Raw genomic sequence first — 6742 nt, 5'->3', positions numbered from 1 at the left:
TTTTTTGCTATAGGGCGCATGTGCTTGCCAGAAAGACAGAGAGAGACAGAGAGACAAAGTGAGAAATCACCCCCCAGAGGGGATGGCCATGCTCAATCCCTTCTCCTCCATTCTCCTCTTGGGATCTTGGGCATGCACACACACGCACCTGGCATGAGTTTAAGCCACCAGGTCCAGGATTCGAACCATGGTCAAATACATGGGAGTCCAGCAACATAGCCATCACGCTAACTGCTGGTCCCTCAAGTTTACACTCTTTACAACCATACCATCCTGTGCCTTTCTGTTAGTTGTTTATTATTCACACATTCAATCTATCTTTGTTGCAAGCAGTGGGGATTCAATCATGAACAAAGCAGCCATAGGGCCTTTCTTCGCAGGCTTATCCTCGAGTCTGGTAGATTTGTAATAGTCAAATATTATGTTTGTAGCTGTCCTATGTCACCTTGGTTTTACCAAATTATTGGGTTGTAGGAAAAGTCATGATGCATTTTTGCAGAGAAAAACAGAAAAATGTATGTCATGACTTTTCTGACAACTCAGTATTTTAAACTTTCAAGTAAGTTACTGCCAAACTTTCAAAGTTCAGTCCTTTCATTACGGGGATATGATTCATGGCTCATCCATTGACTGGGTTTTCAAACATTGCTTGTGCACACTTACTGTGTCCAGATGCTGGAGGAGAGACGTTGAGACACAGGCATGCATGAGAATGTGCAGCCACGTGACAAGGAAGCTCTGTAGAAAGCATGCTCAGGTTGCTTAAGGAGCATGGAGAATACTCTAGCTGGTGAGTTAAGGAGAAGAGCCTCTCAGCTTGTCTGTCTGGGTAGGACTTTCGTTTTTCTGATGAACTGATAGGAATTCTATGTAAGAATACTTTTGCTCTTGACTCCTCTCAGGCAAGGCTCTCACCTCTGTGGACCACTCCGCTACTAGTTCACCTAAATCATAAGTACTCATCAACAAAACTTAGGGCCACCCTTTACAGTCATCACTACCCAGAGAACCACAGTCCTCTGAGCTTCGAGAACTATGTTACTGTTAGAAATGAGAGGCCATGAGGGATCCTTGGAGCGTGTGGCAAGGCTGTTGGCACTCCTCCATACCCTCTTTCTCTCATCACTTTGGAGCACTAAAATTTCAGCTGTCTCTACCTATATACCTATTCCCAAAGACATAGTCTGGCATCCACAATAGAAGCCAAAGTGACATGGAGTCTCTGATTCCTGGGACTCCTCAGTCAGTAACATTGGTGGGGCCTTTGAAAGTGCATCTTCCGTATCTGCTCCTGGCTCCTGCTTCTGCAGCAGGGGAAGAGACCCAGGAACCCATAATACTAACTCAAATGACAGTGAACACTTTCTTGGCCACTTTTCCATTTCTGTCTTGCTCGCTGTCCTATAGGTGCTTTCTGGATCTCATTCTAAGTAAGCTAATTGCACTTAAATCCTAGTCTTGGGGATTATTTTTGGGATATCCAAACTACAGCAGGGCACACAGTCTAGTAACTCCTTTTCCAGCAACTTGGCAGGGCCATTGTACATTTTTCCTCAGGCTCTATTTATCCACATGTGCTTCGCAGGCCTATCTGTCCCATGAAAGATCTTCATGCAGAAAGCATCATGTCTTACTTCAAACAAAGACCAAAAATCTCAAGCAGATGTAAATTTGCTTTTTAGAGGCTTTCACTCTCAATTACTCCCACCATGACTTGGCTTTCCTATCTATGAATTAACCCATTTCATTTCTTTTCATTTTTTTGGAGAGACTTTTGCTATAGGGCATGTGCGCTCACCAGAAAGAGACACAGAGACAGAAAGCAAGAAATCACCCTATAGGGAGGATGGCCACACCACAATCCCTTCTCCTCCATTCTTGGGATCTTGGGCAAGCATGCACATGCCCCTGATGTGAGTTTAAGCCACTGGGTCTGGGACTCGAACTGCAATTGACTACATGGGAGTCCAGCGACATAGCCATTATGCCATCTGCTGGTCCCAACTCATTTCTTTTCTGATGCATTGCTCTAACCCAATATGTACAGGTCATGAATGTGCCTGGCAGATTCGCTTTCAGTGCCTCTGGTCTTTGGATACAATAGCCTAGAAGGCAAGGCTAATAGCATAATTGTTTCATGGTTTTATTGCAAAGGAAATCTGTGCTTGAAGTGACCTCCTGAGCTGCCAGTGGTCTGGGATGCACTGCTTTCTCTTGTCTGCACATCTTCTGTGATAGGGGAAAAACTCTCCTGGGCTGAGAGAAGGACCCCATCACTACACTCCAGGACACAGCGGTTTATATTTTAACCAGGACGATTTAGTCTAGAGAAGAACTGAGATGCCCTGTGTTAGTAAATCAAGGCAGAAGTCAAGTGTCTGAAAATAGAAATGATTGAAAGGTGGTGGGGGGACACAAAGTGTACATAGAGTAAGAGGGGAGTTGACAAGTGGGGGAAGGATAGAGATAAGCAAGAAATAGGATGGAAAACAAACCCCAAATCCACATCCAACAAGTTTTCTGTGAGCTCTGCAGCTGTACATTTGACCTCTCTCCTTCGGAAAGCGAAAGGAAACAGGACAGAAACAAATAGCCGGCAATGTTGGGGTGGGCAGCAGTTTGAGACCCCTCACAGAACTTTCCCAATCAGTCCTGCAGCCCTTCAAGTGTAAGGATTATTACCGCCCTAATAGCACTGCTATAATTTTCATTTCTTATCATATTCCAATCACATTGATAGTGTCACAATTAGAGGCTGTTTTAGACTTTGGGTTTATTAAGTATCTGCTTGAAATTTTCTTAGGAAATGCGAGATAGCTAAGCCCAGCCTTTGGGTTCTAGTTGATAATTGCATTTTTTTTCCCTACCTCTTTGAATATGATTTAACCAAAAAGGTGAATTGCAGCAAAGAAATGCTTTCTTGTTTTCAATGTGCTGGTATCCTATCATCAAAGAAAGTCAGCTTCAAACTCCTGATGAGAAAGCTCTGTGCCCTTCTCAAATGGAACTGTCCCCTGGAACCAGAGTCTCACGGAAGGAGCTGAGCGATTGTGCTGGCGCCGGCCCAGGATTAAAGGTGATGATCCGTCTCGGGTTTTCTCCATCTCTCATGATCCGTCTCCTGTTTTCTCCATCTCTCATGGTGTGGAAAGCCATCCATATACAGAAACCACTTGATCTGCTTCTGATGCGAGTGTTTTTGGGGTGGGAGAGTCACAGCCAGGGACACACAGAGTCTACAGCCCACTGCACATCTGTGAGAGAGGAAAACATCCAACCCAGAGCCTGGGATAAACTTTGCTCTGCAGAAATTGCCCCGAGATATTAAATGTCCACAAAGAGCAGATGGGAGTCCTGCTTCTCCAAGGTCTTATTCCAAAGACCCCTCCACTCCCAGCAACTGGGGATTAGCCCGGACTCCTTCTGAAGGAGGAAAGGCTGAGTTGATTTTGTTTCTCTTCCAGTCTGAGGTTTTGGCTCCCTCTCCAGCTCAGAAGGGTGGGAAGTCACCTGGGTGGGAAGAAAAAGGTTCTGTTCATAGCCCTACTGCCTGGTGTGGACTGCTCTTTTTATTCCCTGGACCTCTCTCCCCATCTGTGAAATGGGGCAAGGACGCCGACCTCAGACGAATGTTTCAGACTTCATTTCTGTGTGTAGGGCTTTGAAATCAAGAACAAAAGGTGTAATTTGAACATAAAGCATTGTTATTATTTCTCACCCACTTCTGCCAGTTTTCTATTGTTCCCTACTATAGCGCCTTCTCCGGGGTTTTGTTCGGAATCAGTTGCTACTGTCTGACAACACCCACACAAGCAGGCCCCCAGCTTCTAGTGGCTTTTGGAAGGTCACTGTCCATGTAGCACGGGGACAGCCCAGTTAGCTGCTCTGATATTTTGGCTCAGTAATTAAGTGAAAACCTGACAATGCACACAGAAGAGTGACTTCCCATAACTATTAGGATGATTCCTGCATTAGTATGGAAGCAAAAGGCAGCTCCACCTCTGTCCCATGCATTGTGATCATTTCCCCACTCTGTAAGGAGCCCAAGGGCCAGAGGGGGCCAGAGGAGGCCGGAGCCTGGGCTGCTTCCAGCGGCTGCACTGCTTAGAGTTTATGAGGTTGGAAGGCTGCCAGGTATTCAGGATCACAGAGCTCAGGGCCTGACAAGAGGAAGGGAGTCTCTTTACTATTACCTTTCATACATTGCCTCCATAAATATCACTTTTTATTATTATTTCTGCCGTTCGTAGATTTAGTTTATGGATGTGGTTAAGGCTGCATCTGAATGTTAAGGGAATTATTACCCTTGTTAAGATTCTGACCAATGGGGGAGATCTGCTTAGGCTTTTTCTTTTTTTCCCTGCAATAAACACATCTGGTGGGTAGCAAGGGGCTTATTTTTTTCCTGTGGACGCCCTGGTGAGTGTTTGGTGGGAGGGAGTTTTAGGCAACAAAGAGCATTCCCTCAAACATTTAACACACTTTGATGTAGGCTGGGGAGGTAATTATCCTGCCTGTACGTTAAGGAGGGAGTATGCAAGCTCTGCTGAAGTGGCCGGACTGTCACCGTGTATCGTTCCTTAAGATCAATGAAGGAACAGCAAAGACAAAGCCAATAGGGGCTGTCACATGTCGGTTGTGTGCTGCCCCATCACAAGCACACTGTGGGTTCCCCTACCTGCTGGGCAGTAACCATGTCTTTATCCTGTCCCAAGGAGGCTGGTCTCTGCATAGAGTGAAAACTAGCAGTCACCTGAGAGAGTGTATGGGGCCTTGGTCAGAGTGACGTGAGGGGAGGTGGGGGAATTGGACCAGATTCCTGAGAGAAGCTGATCTAATCCTCTGGATTAACATCGGTCGTGCTGAAGAGGTAGCTTTGGAAGGAAGAGGAACTTACACAGTCCACAGTCTACTGCAAGAAACTAACATTGTAAAGTCCCAGGTTGACATCCCGAAGTCTCCCTATATAGACAAAGTGTGGTGTGCATGCCTGTGATCTGGGCTGGCTGTGGGTGTGGGAGAGAGGTGTGAAGATCCTGTCGGGGGTGCCTGTTTCTCTGTTTCGTGTGTGTGTGTGTGTGTGTGTGTGTGTGTGGGTGTGTGAATCCCCAGCCAGAACTCTTGCCCGCACTTCAGAGTCATATATCAAGTGACCCATGGCTCATCTCTGCTTGAGTATCCATTGGAACTTTCAACACGACATCCTCAAAGCACATTCCTTATTATATCCCCCACGTGTGTTCTCTTTCCCCTTACCTAAGAAAATCAACTACTCACTCGTTCCAACCAAAAACATTAATGTTTGCTTTTTTTTCCTTATCATTTTTCACTCAATCCATGTATTAAATCACCAAGTCATTTGGATTCTGACTTACAAGTATCCTCTCAAGTCCTCCCATTGTTCTCTAGGCCTATTGCCATAACCCTGTGTCAGGCTAGCCTGCTTTCCTTCCCTCGAGTACTGCAATGGCCTCCTAAGCAGTATGCCTATCTCCAATCGGGCTTCTCCCATCCACTGTCCTAGTGCAATAGATAATGGTATTTAGGCATGATACCACCTCCAGAGGCTCTCTTTCACCTTCGAATAAGGGTCAGAGTACAAAACATGACCTTCATGGTCAGTTTCCTCTCCCCTCCTATAAGCTTCAATGTACTGGCCACATTGAATTACTTGCACATCCCAAACCATCTGTCTCTCTTATTTCAACCTTTGTACACTTTTCTTCTCTCTTTCGTGCAATTGCCAGATGGTATGCATAGTCACCAGAGTGAGATAAAGAGATAAACAGAAAGAGAAGGAGAAAGCATCCCACCAAGGGGGCAGGATTAGACAATCCCTTCTCTTCCATGTCTCCATCCTGTTGGGATTTGGGGTGCACATGAACACACACACACACATACAAATACATGACATGCATTTCAAGTTCCTGGGGCTGGTATTCAAACTTCAATTGGCCATGTGGGATCCAGCTCCCTTAACCGCTAAATTGCAGAGCCAGTTTTGCATATTTCTCTTTCTCTTCAGGACAATCTTCCCTTCCCTGTGCCTAATTCTAACTCAGCATTAGTTCTTGGCTTGGATAATACTTCTTCAGGAAGTGGGCAAAGTACCCCTCCAACACACTTGCACTGTACCTCATACTTTCCACCACAAAAGTGTCACCATATCATGCTGTGCTATCATTGCCTGTTTACCCACAAGTCTCCCATCAGAGGTGATGAACTCCCTGAAGGAAGCAGGCACTACATTTTCTTCATTATTTATTCTCAGCATAGATCAGAGTTTCAAGTAACTAGTCAATAATTACATACTTGTTCTATAAAAATATGCATGAGTCTTTTTATACCCTGTTCAATGATTTTTTTTGTTTTTTTCTTTATTATCATCATAATCTTCTTTATATTACATTGGATTACATATAACTTTACAGTGTATTACTTTGCTTTTTCAAAAGGGAATGCCATGCATGTCAGTCAATACAGAGACATTAATCTCCCCGCTTCAACATTCAATATCTTTTCTATGTTTTCCCCAATCATTATTATTATTATTCTAATTATTTTTTAAAACAGTCAATCTCTATTTCTCATTTTGCTTGTAAAAAGACTTTGCCCATCATGAAATACTTCTCAGACCAATCCAGTTGAGAATACTATACATGTCATCATCAACAGTTAATAAGCCATATCTGTTTCTCACTAACGTCCTGCCTCTCTATTGTTCTCTTGCTATCTTTCTCTA

The sequence above is a fragment of the Tupaia chinensis genome, unplaced genomic scaffold (genome assembly GCF_000334495.1).
Source record: "Tupaia chinensis unplaced genomic scaffold, TupChi_1.0 Scaffold143584_1, whole genome shotgun sequence".
NCBI classification, from domain to species: domain Eukaryota; kingdom Metazoa; phylum Chordata; class Mammalia; order Scandentia; family Tupaiidae; genus Tupaia; species Tupaia belangeri.
The sequence above is the reverse complement of the archived record's forward strand: the minus strand, read 5'-3'. Positions refer to the sequence as shown.